Here is a 14,351-nt window from a genome sequence, read left to right on the forward strand (position 1 = left end):
GTTGATTATCTGTCGAGTGGAGCGAAAACGGGCCAAGATTCCAACTGTCGGGACTTTCTGAATACCGCCTTAAAGCTTCTAAAAATATAAAGAAGTGATGTTTCCCCTAGCAACTAATTCGATTCTGCCTATTATTTTCTAGGATCTGAATGAGAAATAATAGACAGAATCTATTTTCCACCTTTTTTCATTTTTAGAAGCTTTAGTAAATGTACCCCTTATTATTTAAATTGATTTGTGTTTGAATTTTCAGACCTTGTTGCATTTATCACATGATACGGGATATTTCTATGCAGCATAAACACTTTGAGAACATAGTAACTCCGTTGTATTAAAGCACATGCATCATTTTGTGATGTCATACATAATGTGCGACGGATGTTTAGGATGATGGGTAACCAATCACCCAGAGCTTCCGTTGTTATAGAGGCTCAGAAGGATCATGAGTGGGGGATCCCTGGCTTTTTTTTATCTCAGCATATTCTGTTTCCGGTTCCCTTGAGGACACTCCGGAGGGTGCAGTGCTAAAGTCAAAGGTGGAGTAATGCAGCTCTTCTTGGCCGGCTGGGATGCTATTTCTATCCAGCTGTACATTGGAATCTTTCATCTACTGAACAAAAAAAATGTTAAAAGATTCAAATAATTCAGTACATAAAATAACGTAAACTAAGAAGCATTAGGTCAGATGTATCAAGCTTCACAAAGTGATAAAATGGAGAGTGATAAACAGCCAGCCAATCTGATTCTACCTGCTATGCTGATTGGCTGGGTTTTTTTATCACTCTCGCCTTAATCACTTTTTGAAGCTTGGTGCATCTGGTTCATTTTGTCTTTTAATCTCTATGGTGGGATCACTAAACTGTCCTCAGACGTGCTGTATATGGCCTTCAAATGCCTTTTGTGGTCCTTGCCATACCCAGGGCCGGTGTCAGGCTTCTCAGCACCCTAGGCAAAACCTACTGCCCCTCCCCCATATACTGCCACCAATACCCATGTCTTAACCCCTTAAGCCATACTTGCCCAACATTCCAGAATGACAGGGAGTCTTCCAAAAAATTGGGTGGTCCTCCAAGCCACCTAGGAAGGTGGGCAAGTCCCTTGCTTTCCCTGGAGGCCTCCTTTTGCCACCCATAACACAGAGTACAAGGAATAAAGTATGCTTCAAGGAAAAGCATGAAGGTGAGGTCTTAGAAGTTCCACAGCAGCCACCTGCATTGAGTACAACAAGTATCCTAACAGACATCCTTGAATTTTTGATAGGCAGACTTGATGGTGCCCCCCCCCCCCGCCCCCGGGTCTGGGGGGGGGGCACTAGGCAGCCAGCGTTCTCATGGAAAAGCCCATGGAACGCTGGACGTTCCCATATGGTAATGGGGATGCCCGGCACTCCCCGCCCATCTCCGCCCCCCCTCACTGCCATGGGTGCATGCACCGGGCGAACCCGAAAGGTCGCCGTGGGTGCACGCACCATGCGCCTGCACATGCGCAGACGCACAACATCGGTACTGCGTGCGAATGTGCGCAGTACCGATGGAATCTGAATAAGGCCCTATATGTCTAAGATACGTGTATATATTTATATGTCATTTTGGTCCTGATTCTGGTTGGGTCACTGAGCAGCTGTTGTTCACTGCTTCTAATGCCGCTCGTGCAAATGCCTGCCACCCACCGAGTATACCCTCCTCACTGCGAATGGATGTTGTGTATAACAAATGATTTCTACATAGCTGGCAAATCTATATCAGTCTCTACCTACATAGACTTGCGGCATCCGGCCCGAGAACTGGGCAGGTGGCTGACGTATTGTGACATCAGCCGAATGCAGGTGCCCGCCTGCATTCACATGGGGACACCCAGCATTTTCCTGGGAGCACCCAGTGTTTTCGTGTGTATGCCCCCGGAAATGCAGGGTGTTCGCATGCGAAAGCCCCTGCCCGCCTCCATCAACCCCCCCCCCCCCCCCCCCATGCGATCACCACAGAACTATGCATTATGGAATTCCATTCTAACTCGTCCAGTAGAATTCAATGTTCCGCTTCTTGAGTGGCGAAAGTGGACGTGTTGGTGAAAACGGCTGTGGATTGTAGAGAAACAGCTGCGAATTCAGATCTGTTTTGTCGAAATCCACCTTCACTGTTGTCGGAAACGGCAGCATTGAATAGGCGGTGGGCTTTATTTCCCCTTCAGAAATAGCCTCCTGGATTGAATAGCGCCTTGTTTGTCCTCAATACTCATTGTTACAGAACATGTTGGTTAATAATGGCCATTTCCATTGCTCTGCTCACCTTGGCTCTTTCCTTAATGTCATCAAAATTCATATACAAGTGGTTGGGATCCTCTGTTGGCTCCTCGGTGGGAGGTGGATCCTCAGTGGGCTGATAGGTTGTTTTATTAGGTACCTTCCTCCTACCAATAACAGCACTGATGCATTAGAACAGACAATCACAGTTTCTATTATCATTCACGTTAACCTTTATTAAATCTAACCAGACGAAGATGCATTGCGGATGAAAGGCAAATTTGGTTTATTTGTATATTTAATTTGGCATCCGGACTCATGGAAGATTGACTCTAGATTGACAGTCATAAGGTCGACAGTGTCTAAAGGTCGACAGTCAAAAATGTTGACAGGGTCCAAATGTCAACAGTCAAAAGGTCGACATGGACCAAAAGGTCGACATGAACGTTTTTTAACAAAATTTTGTGCCGTAAGGTGGTATTTCATGCCCTACATGGAGGGAGAATATATTAGTGTGAAGAGCGCCAGGAGGCACCGAGCGTGAAGCATAGCGAGTGTGGCAAGCCATGCGAGTGTCCATGTTGACCTATGTCGATAGAAACAAAAAACACGAAAACCTCATGTTGACCTTTTCCATGTCGACAATTAGAATGGCGACCTTTTGACCCTGTCAACCTATTGATTGTTGACCTTTGAACCCTGTCGACCTTTTCAATGTCAACCATTGGACCCTGTCAACCTTTTGACTGTTGACCTATAGTGGTCGACCATATGACTGTAGACCTAGATATTGTAGATCTAATATACCATAACCGGTACTTGATTCCTAGCGCGGCGCCTACGATATTTATCTTATGGCATCGGGTCTATCTGATCGGGTCGCATCGCATCGCATGTGACCCAATCGCATGCGATGCGATCAGACCCGAGTTTTCATTGTACAGGCACCCTGATCGGTGATTATTATGTTAAATGCACCCCCCTTGTAAACGCCACCCCCACTACTAACGCCAACCCGAAGCGTGGCGAGCCTCGGTACGCATCCTCCGACCTTTTCATACCCCAACTCTCCACGATGGCGTGGTGTTGATTTTATATAGTGTATAGCCACCGAGCCCGAAGCATGGCGAGCGGATGACCACATATAGTCTGCGTCCCCTCGTTGGGCTTGCTGCGCTCGCCATGCTTCGGGCTTGGTGGCTTGCTGCGCTCACCACACTATCTAAAGTCAACTCCACGCCAACGTGGATAGTGGGGGTATGAAAAGGTTGGAGGTCGTGTACCGCCGCCTCTCGCGTACCACCGCCCCTCGCGGGCTTGCTGCGCTCGCTACGCTTCGGGTGGCCATTGATAGTGGGGGTGGCGTTAACAATGGGGGTGCATTTCACATATTAATCACCCATCAGGGTGGGTGTACAACTAAAAATCGGATCTGGGGGTCCATTTAACATAGTAATGAGCCATCAGGGTGCCTTTACAATGTAAAATCGGGTCTCGTCGCATCGCATGCCATTGTAATGGCATGCGATGTGACGCGAAAATTGTACAGAATTGTACAGAAAACTGTTAAAACCCTAATATCGGGTCAGATCGGGTCCCATCGCATACCTTAACTAATGGTATGCGATGGACCCGACGGGCGCCGTGCTGGGAAACAAGTACCCATAACCATTTAATTCGCATTCATTTTAAATTCTGTGCAACAAAAATCCTTTTCTGCCGAAGCTTCAAGTGCGAGAATATCATCATCTAACCATAACCATATAACGGAAAATGTATTTGGTGGGGATACGGTCACTAGTTTGACACTATGAAGGTCGACATACATTTGGTCGACCACTGAATGTCGACATGGCTTAGGTCAACACCAGAAAAATGTTGACATGCTTAAGGTCGACATGGATAGAAGGTCAATACAAGCCATAGGTCGACAGTGGCTAGCTCAAGAGTCAAAAGGTCTGCATGAGTTTTTCACGTTTCTTTTCAGCCGACATGTGCCGACAGGCGGTATTTCATGCGCTACCATCCGCTAGGGTGTGGTGGGAGAATATAATAGTGTGCTGAGCATAGCGAGGCACCGTGCCCGAAGCATGGGGAGCGCAGCGAGCCATGCGAGGGGACGTGGTGCACTGATACGGTGTTGATGAAGACCATGTCAACATTTGGGACAAAACAAGTGAATAACCCATGTTGACCTTTTGACTGTTGACCTAGCCACTGTCGACATAATATTTGTGACGACATCCCATCCATGCTGACCTTAAGCATGTTGACCAATTTAGTGTGTCAACCTAAGCCATGTCGACCTTCAGTGGTTGACCCAATGTATGTCGACCTATTATTTGTCGACCCATACCGGTAGAAGCATGAACAAAATACCATACGTAACGTACCCCATTACCCTATGGAAAGAATGGAGGGTAAGGGATCATTAAAATTTGAGTTCGGGAAACTAATAGGTACAGTATGTGTCACTATTCTTATTTATACTAGAAAGTGGTTTGGGCGGTTTCGAAGAAACACAATTACTTAGAGTGAATCTAGTTTCAATTTGTAAGTTCCTTAAATACTCTGAGGTTTTGTTGTGGTTTCCTTGAAGTAACAAAGAAGGGTATTGTTGTACTTTGCTGCCACTTGCTGAACATCGCTAGAATTGCACTTTTCAGGGATTTTCTTCATCCCTGTAGTACGTAAAAAGTATATAGAGTCCCTACAGTATATCTGGTGTATTGATTACCAATGAACAAATTCATTACTTATATTCAATAACTCTATATTGAAAGGACTTTTTTTATATTAATCAACTAAGTCAAATACATTTTTTTTAGATTATCTTTGAAGTTGAATCTAATTTCCATAATTGCTAGAAGTAAATAATGCACCAAATTCAGCCCTATTCCCTCTGTGCTTAATTCTGGGTCAGATGCACCATGATCTTTGTCTGTATCTTTTTCCGGTCACCTGTCTATGACTTTATGCAAATCCCCTAGTAGGCCCTTCCATGGTGTACATCCATGGGTGCATCCGAATGACCAAGCATTAAGACACCCAATGTCTGTGCCCATAAACATTGAAATACCACTTGGCGCACCCAGATGATAGATAACAGATCAAAACCATACAAACAACATGAATTAGTTAAACAGGTAGAAAGTTCAAGAGGTACAAATGGTTGACAGATTGAAGGTCAATAGCGTTTATGGTCAACAGGTACAAGTGGGGTTTTCACAACATTTTCTTGATTTACTATCCATGTAGACATCTATAGGGAATAGTAACCTGCGACGAGCTCAGCGGTAGTGGAGTGAGCCAGCTTGCCCAGAGCGTGGTGAGCAAAGCGACTCCATGGGGGTACACATTTCTACTGATGGTGGTAACATCAAATGGAATTTACAAGTTTTGACCTAAGACAACAAAAAAGTTGAGTCAACCATTTTTGGGTAATTTATTGTCATGGTGACCTTTTCATCCTGTCAAAGTTTTGTCCATGTTGACTATAACCACTGTCAACCTTTTGTCTTTTGACATTTTGTACATGTCAACCTAATGCATGTGCAATGTATGTTCACATCCTATTTTAGGTGGTCACCCGGATAGATATCAGATCAAATATGGAGGGAAATTTTATAGGATGAGAGATTCAGAAAGTGAGAGATTTGATAAGAAATCTCCAGGGTTTTTTTTAAAGCGGCAATCATTTACATGGCAAAACCAGTTTCATTTTGAAGTGTAAATGATTGCCGCTTTAAAAAAAAACAACTGACAATTTCTTAACAAATCTCTCTTTCTGAACCTCTCATCCTATTAAATTTCACCCATTATGTCTATCCAATTTCAATCCAGAACACCCTGATCATGGACACAAACAGAACAATTGAGTAAATGATTATAGGGTGTACTCAATCGTTCTGTTTAGCCATGATCAGGGGTGTTTGGGCTCCCCCCGCCTGCTCTCGCCTCTGCTTCCACTCCGTCACCCATCCTCCACATCCCTGCCACTGGCAGACAGAGAGAGAGGCTGGTGGTAGTCAGGAGATTTCAAATCTCCAATTCATTTGAAAGGGCAGCTGCTAATTGGCTGAGAGAGCTCTCTGAGCCACTCAGTGACTGCCCTATTCATTTAAATATGAGTTTTAAAGTCTCCTGATCACTGGCAGCCTCCTTCTTCATCTGCCAGTGCCAGAGGTGCTGTGGGGGAGTGGGAGATGCCGGTGCCGGGACATGGCCACATTGTTCATCATGCATACACATGGAACGATGCGGCCATGATCCTTTCCACCTGGTGAAGGGATCAGTAGACTCGATGAATGACCAGTGGGCACCCGCACTGGATCCTCATCAAGCCCCCACACAGCAAGTTTTTGATTATAGATCTGTCATACCACAACATGTCTTTAGGCAAATAATTGATCGCTCCATCAAGACCTGCACCAGTGTGTTACCATATAGGCAATTGGCTTGCATAGAAATAGATATATTGTTTTATACCATCATTAATGAAAGGTGATGCTAACCATTGTGTATATTATTAATGTATATTAAAGTAGGAATAGCTAAATAATTAGGATATCAGAGTTTAATGCTTAGACATTATAGTATAGTATGGACGATTCTCTTAATACAGACTTAACCAAGTCTAAGAGAATGAATAATAGCATAGATAGAATATTGTAGTTATTGTATATGCACATGGCTGCATATTACACAACACTGGATGCCAAACCCATTCTTAACAGATATTTAATATTTGTTTGAAGCAAAATCATGGTCATTTATTGTATTGATAGGATGTTGTCATAGATACGTTAAATCAAAATATTATTGTTAGTTATAGGATTTAGGTGGTGTATGGTTATTTTAGTTTAAGATAAGATAGTATATAGGAAGGTAGGTAAGAGATCAGAGACTGAATGGTAAATTATTATTCAGTGAGGAAATTTAGTATAAATGGAGTGGATCCTTTAGAATCTACCCCAGACATTTACCTGCCAATGCCTGAAGATAAATGATCTTACCAATAATAAAAGGAAAATTCTTTGTTAAAGCTACAACTGCCATACTCAACAACAAAGTATTTTTGGGTGAAGCAATCAAGATGGCATAAAGACATGGACACTTGTCAAGGTTGCAGCACTTGATAATCATAATGGACACACAACGCAAACTCGCTAAGGACTGCATCAATGAGGGTTATCAAAGGCCCTGTGTTTTGCAAAACTGTGGTGAAGTAATTTATCAAGACCACAGCACTCCAAGGGCCACACATTCCCTCTATACATGTAAAGCAACATGGCAAGCAAGTCAACAGCGTCTATGAAGAATTCTACTTCTACGGCCACCACACTGCAAATGTAACGTGTCTCCAAGAACTGCAACCCAAACAGGTGACAGCCCTCAGCCAGGAAATCACTGTGAGCAACAATACAAGGAAAGTGTCCTCACACATCGACCAAACAAGATCTACAAGGCAAGCCGTGGCATGGCATATAACTGTCTGTAGCAATGAAAATATTTTCCTCATGAATACTGAATATAAATAGCCTCTGTCCCTGGTCAAATTTAGTTATTATAGGGTAAATTAGGTTAATTAAGTAAGTGTGTTACCATATAGGCAATTGGCTTGCATAGAAATAGATATATTGTTTTATACCATCATTAATGAAAGGTGATGCTAACCATAGTGTATATTATGAATGTATATTAAAGTAGGAATAGCTAAATAATTAGGATATCAGAGTTTAATGCTTAGACATTGTAGTATAGCTTGTGTTTTACTAAATAAATGACCACTTTGTAACATATCAAATGTAACTGAATTCATTTACACACCGCTATTGTTTCTTGTTGTCCAACTGGAGACAAAATGTCTAAGGCATGCTAATTAGCATACATACATCCTTATCAACCAAGTATAAACAAAGTAATGTACTTCACACCCCAGGATCAGGGCCGTTTCTACAGGCGGACAAGCCGTGCAGCAGCCCGGGGCGCCGCACGGCTTGTCCACCTCTTTTAAACAGCCGGGGCGCCCGGCCGGCAGCTGAGCTCACCCCATTGACGCCCGCCTGTCGCCGCCTCCGCCGTCGCTGCCCACCTCTTTTAAACAGCCGGGGCGCCCGGCCGGCAGCTGAGCTCACCCCATTGACGCCCGCCCGTCGCCGCCTCCGCCGTCGCCGCCTCCGCCCCCCTCCCTCCCCCTCTCCCTGTCCGCTACTCCGCAACGAACAGAGCAGGCACAGCCAGCGTGAGTGATTTCCGAGGGGAGGGGAGCGCATCGCGCGACGCTCTCCTTCCCCTCGCTCACTGTGTCATTAGGCTGTCAGCCAATCATAGGAGCTCGCGGGCTGGCAGCCAATCAGGAGCCAGCCCGCGAGATATGAATGGCTGACGGCTCAGGGACACAGTGAAAGCAGCAGCACCAACAGCACCAGCGGGGGACTGGAGGGGGAGACACAGAGAAACAGTAAGTTGTGCTGCTGGCACTGTGGGGGCATATATGTGTCACTGTGGGGGCATATGTGTGGCACTGGGGACACATCCGTGGCACAATGGGAATATTTGGCACTGTGGGGGCATATATATGTGGCACTGTGGGGGCATATATGTGGCACTGTGGGGGCATATGTGTGGCACTGGGGACACATCTGTGGCACTATGGGCATATTTGGCACTGTGGGGGCATATATATGTGGCACTGTATGGGCATATGTGTGGCACTGTGGGGGCATATCTGGCACATCTGGCACTGTGGGGGCATATATATGTGGCACTGTATGGGCATATGTGTGGCACTGTGGCGGCATATCTGGCACTGTATGGGCATGTGTGGCACTGTGGGGGCATATATGTGTGACACTGTGGGGGGCATATGTGTGTTACTGCAGGGGCATATGTGTGGCATTGGGGACATATCTGTGGCACTAGGGGCATATTTGGCACTGGGGGCATATATATGTGGCACTGTGGGGGCGTATCTGGCACTGTATGGGCATATGTGTGGCACTGTGGGGGCATATGTGTGGCACTGTGGGGGCATATTAGTAAACGGCATGAGTTGTGCGGCAGCGGCGTGTGGGGCATAATGTGTAATAGGCATTACGGTGTGTAAAGTATTGTGTAATTGCCATCACAGTGTGGGGTGTAACGGGCATCATAATGTGTAATTGTCATCACGGTGTGCGGCGTAATGTGTAATTGTCATCACAGTGTGCGGCGTAATGTGTAATTGTCATCACAGTGTGTGGCGTAATGTGTAATTGTCATCACAGTGTGCGGCGTAATGTGTAATTGTCATCACAGTGTGCGGCGTAATGTGTAATTGTCATCACAGTGTGCGGGGTAATGTGTAATTGTCATCACGGGGTGCGACAATGTGTAATTGTCATCACGGTGTGCGGCGTCATGTGTAATTGTCATCACGGTGTGCGGCGTCATGTGTAATTGTCATCACGGTGTGCGGCGTCATGTGTAATTGGAATCACGGATAAATAGTGTATAATGATTCAAGTAGCCTGTCTTTGTTTGGCCTTGATCTGTGAGGCGTACTAGGTCACTGTGTGGGCCTTTATATTTTTATGTCACTGTGTGGCCTTCACACAGTGACATCACAGTACAATGACAATTCCTGCGGTAACCAATATCTGGACCTGCAGGTTGCAAAGGTGAGATGTAAGGTAATTGTTTTCCTGCTAGACGACGCCCTTATATTAAACCACACCCCCTTTAAAAATAAACCATATACTATTTAGCACAGACTGTATATGTTTAGCAAATGCAAACTAGCTATTGTCCAGTTATCAGTTAAATTATTCTGTATGGTTTGTTTTGCCTGTAAATAAATATCAGACTTTCTGAGCTAAAATTACAAGTCTTGAACTCTTATATTTTGGGAATTAGATTATGATTAGTATTCTGCATATTGTATTGTAAAGTCTATTATAATATAATTGCAGATGTCAAATATATATGTTAAATCAATACAAGATATAATAAATATATTTTATAATATTTCACTCTCAATAATTATTATTGGGATAAGAGAGATATATGATTCCTAAAACTCTACACTTGGATGTTTCAGAGTCTCCACCTGAGTATGGTCTCTTAGTTGAAAAATTCTGTTTGTGCCCTGTGCGCCTCAATCACAACTCTCTGGACATGCACAGCCTGACTTAAGGTGCCTACACACTATGCAATATTTTAACGATTTCACAAATTTTGGCTCTTCTGAGCGATATTGTTTACAATATTGACCAGTGTGTACGCAACGAATGATGAACAACACGAGCATTTATGGTATATAATGATCTTACTTGTATAGTACACACATACAAATATTACTAAGATTTACCTTTTAATGAATTTTGTAATTATAAGTACAATAACGATAATGCCAATTCCGCACACAACTCCAATCATTATATCACAGTGTATTCTGCGCCTTTAAAAGAAAGGTAACAAGCAGAGCTTTAAATTGAAAAACATTTTTACATCAATTATTAACAGCATTGTTTTTATTTTGGGTTGTGTTTTACATAATTTCAAAAACGTGCCTACTGAAATTCCTAAATTAATTAAATTATTTTTGTTCAAAATTTTTTGGACAATTTGGACAAAATAGATCAAACCCCTCTTCTGCCTGGCCTAAAGAAATGCCAAAATTAGGGTCATGAGGCATGAAGTCTGTATATAAATGTGGAATGTGGAAGATCCTGCTGCTCCCATGCCTCCTACTTATTCTCAATCAAAAATAAAATGGCTAAAAAGATTACGGCTTCTACAACCTAAATTAGGCAACGTGATATTAATGTTTCGGAAAGCTGCTGTTTTAAATCAGAAATCGGCAATTTACTGGGGGGATCAAACACCTCGGTCAGCGCACGGCTGGATAAAGCCTTGGGGGAAGAGGGTTTTATATTAGATCGTACCTTCAAATATGACCCATTCCAGAAGGGATAAAATACTCTCTACCTGGACTTGTCTCTAGAATACATGATTGGAGTCACCTGTACCCATTACAGTGAAGATGAAGTACAGTGAATCTCTGACAATCATGGAATCATAGGCGAATCTAGGGGGTGGTCTGGGGGTGCACAGGACCACCCATTAGCCCATTTTGTAGCTGAGGGATGGAGCTTTCCAACGAGCCCAGCCCCGTGTCTCTAGCCCCCTGGTAACCGGAGATACGGCCAGGCAAAGCTGGAACATTTTCCCTATAGGACATGGATGCCGACTCTCCCGGAATGTCCGTGAGACTCCCGGAATCCTGGGACATCTCCCGGACTCCCGGAAGAGGGCCCCTTTCTCCCGCAGCGGCTGGAGCTCAGCTCACTGCTGTCCTTGCGTGATCTGCGCCGCCCTGTCCCCATACACCGGCGCCCGGTCCCCGCAGCGGCTATATACTGCTGCTGCTGGCTGGTGGTGCGGGGACCAGGCCAACGAGCAGAGTGCAGCACGGCTCGGGGAGAGACTGCTGCCGGGTGGCTGCAAGATGGAGGGGATGCCGCGTGTGTCAGGCTTAGGTAATGTGAATGGAGGAGAAGAGTTATAGCTGCCTATAACATTTGTACAATGGCTGGTTCCTGTTTCATGTATTTACTGGCCACCTCTCTCCTCATTAAGGCAGTTCTGCCCAACTGGATGCTGGGCAGAAACCTCAGCCACCAGGGCAGCTTAATTGTAGCTATACACACACACACACACATGTATAAGGGAAGGTTAGGGTTAGGCAGTGAAAAGGGGGGTTTAGGGTTTGGTACTTCCAAGGGGAGGGGGGGGGGGGTTACATTTAGGGAGTGGGGTAAGGTTCTAGTCCATGCCTTGTTTTTCCTGTCACTTTGCTGCATATAGATTGTCAGGTCTCAAGTTCATATAGACCATTTTTTGCACTTTTTCAGGCATATGACCTAAAATTATTGGTAATTTATAAATAAATGTTATTTCTTAATAAATGCTGACTCTCTATGAATACTGGGACATCTCATGGATTCCCTTTAGAGGACCCCTTTCTCCCGCAGCTGCCGCGCATGCGTTAGTTAACGGCAATGGCGCCGCCAACACCCCCTGGTGTCACAAGCCCCACCCCTGGGGACGCAAGGCGCGCTCCCTGGCTTTGACTTTTCTCCCTGAAATGGTTTTTCAAAAGTAGGCAACCCTGCTATAGGATAACATGGGACCCGCTAATTCCGACCTCCACCCAGTTCAACGGCTGCCAGTTCCCCCTTCGGCATCACTGAAGCTCGAGGTTGATCTCAGTCGAACCCAAATCGCTAGGCCTTCAATCTGATACCAGGCTGGATCCATATTGGTTAATTGGTTCCAGGGATATTGAGGTAAAACTGTTTTTTTTTTTCATTTCTTAAATGTAATTTCATGACTGTTTATGTTCTTTGAGGGTAGATTTCTCTGGAACAAAACAGCCCAGTTTCACGGGACCAAAATCATTCGAAGCCAACTCAAAAGTTCTTCAATATGATACTCATGTAAATGGGTCAGTTGGTTCCGAAGATATAGCTGGTTGGTTAAAGGGAGAGGGGAGTGGTTGTCTCTCCCCCTCACACCAGAAAATGCAGGGACTAGGCTGGTGTATCAGGGGTCAGCCTGGGAATGTCCCTGCATGATCCTGGGACCATATTCCCGGGTAAATCCCTGCATTTTCTGTTGTGAAAGAGGTATTATTTCAAACAGCCGTGACCTGCAGTGCTCTGAATACAGCCGGACAGCCCCCTGCTCTCTGCCCAGCTGTCAATGACTGTCACCCCTGCAGCTTCCGCTCCAATTCTTCTCCCCGCTTTCACCTCAGCCCGCCCCAGCCCCTTTAATCATGTGGTGCTGGCGCCCGGCGTGCTCCCCGACGTCACGCACAACAACAGCGCGCACAATATTTAAAATGTCCACTCGGCTAGAGGGGACACCAGGAGGGGAGTGGTAGCATGCTTTGTGCTGCACTCTGCTCCTCTCCCCATAGAAGCAGCTGCACCGCTCTCCATCTCTCCCTGCAGCAGCAGCGAAGGCTCATATAAAAATTTACAGTAAGTGGCTCTTTTGGGGGCATTGCTTAAGGGACGCTACAAGTGGCGGTATGTGGGGGCATTACGCATAATGTTTGGCTTAATGTATAAGGGGCATTACGGTGTGCAGCAACATGTGTAAGCAGCATTATGTGTGCAGCATCATGTGTAAGGGACATTATGTGAGCAGCATCATGTGTAATGGGTACTATGGTGCGCGGCATCATGTGTAATGGGTACTATGGTGTGCTGCATCATGTGTAATGGGTACTATGGTGTGCGGCATCATGTGTAATGGGTACTATGGTGTGCTGCATCATGTGTAATGGGTACTATGGTGTGTGGCATCATGTGTAATGGGTACTATGGTGTGCGGCATCATGTGTAAGAGCATTATGTGTGCGGCATCATGTGTAATGGGTACTATGGTGTGCAGCATCATGTGTAAGAGCATTATGTGTGCAGCATCATGTGTAATGGGTATTATGGTGCGCAGCATCATGTGTAATGGGTACTATGGTGTGCAGCATCATGTGTAATGGGTACTATGGTGTGTGGCATCATGTGTAATGGGTACTATGGTGTGCGGCATCATGTGTAAGAGCATTATGTGTGCGGCATCATGTGTAATGGGTACTATGGTGTGCAGCATCATGTGTAAGAGCATTATGTGTGCAGCATCATGTGTAATGGGTATTATGGTGCGCAGCATCATGTGTAATGGGTACTATGGTGTGCAGCATCATGTGTAATGGGTACTATGGTGCGCGGCATCATGTGTAATGGGTACTATTGTGTGCGGCATCATGTTTAATGGGTACTATGGTGTGCGGCATCATGTGTAATGGGTACTATGGTGCCATCAAGCAAGAACACCCTAGCAATGAGCACGTAGGTAAGCAGCACTTATGTGGCAAATATGTAATGGGCATTACGGTTTGTTATATAGTATGTAATGGGCATCATGATGTGTGGCACAATGTTTAATGGGCATTATGGTGTGTGGCCTTATGTGTAATTAGCATTACGGCGTGTGGCTTTATGTGTAATGGGTATTACGGAGTTTGCTAAAATGTGTAATGGGCATTACTGTGTATGGTCTA

At 45.0% G+C, this 14,351-nt stretch overlaps 1 long non-coding RNA gene across 1 annotated transcript; it reads right to left on the bottom strand.

The window, feature by feature from the left end:
• Positions 1 to 228: 228 nt before the first annotated feature.
• Positions 229 to 10,654, bottom strand: LOC146042230 (uncharacterized). Its single transcript, XR_014463800.1, has 3 exons — positions 10,590 to 10,654; positions 2,286 to 2,406; positions 229 to 607 (listed from the first exon to the last, which is right to left on the bottom strand). It is a non-coding gene; the product is annotated as an uncharacterized LOC146042230 (long non-coding RNA).
• Positions 10,655 to 14,351: the final 3,697 nt, after the last annotated feature.

This window comes from Crinia signifera, chromosome 19 (genome assembly GCF_055691185.1).
Source record: "Crinia signifera chromosome 19, ASM5569118v1, whole genome shotgun sequence".
Taxonomy (NCBI): domain Eukaryota; kingdom Metazoa; phylum Chordata; class Amphibia; order Anura; family Myobatrachidae; genus Crinia; species Crinia signifera.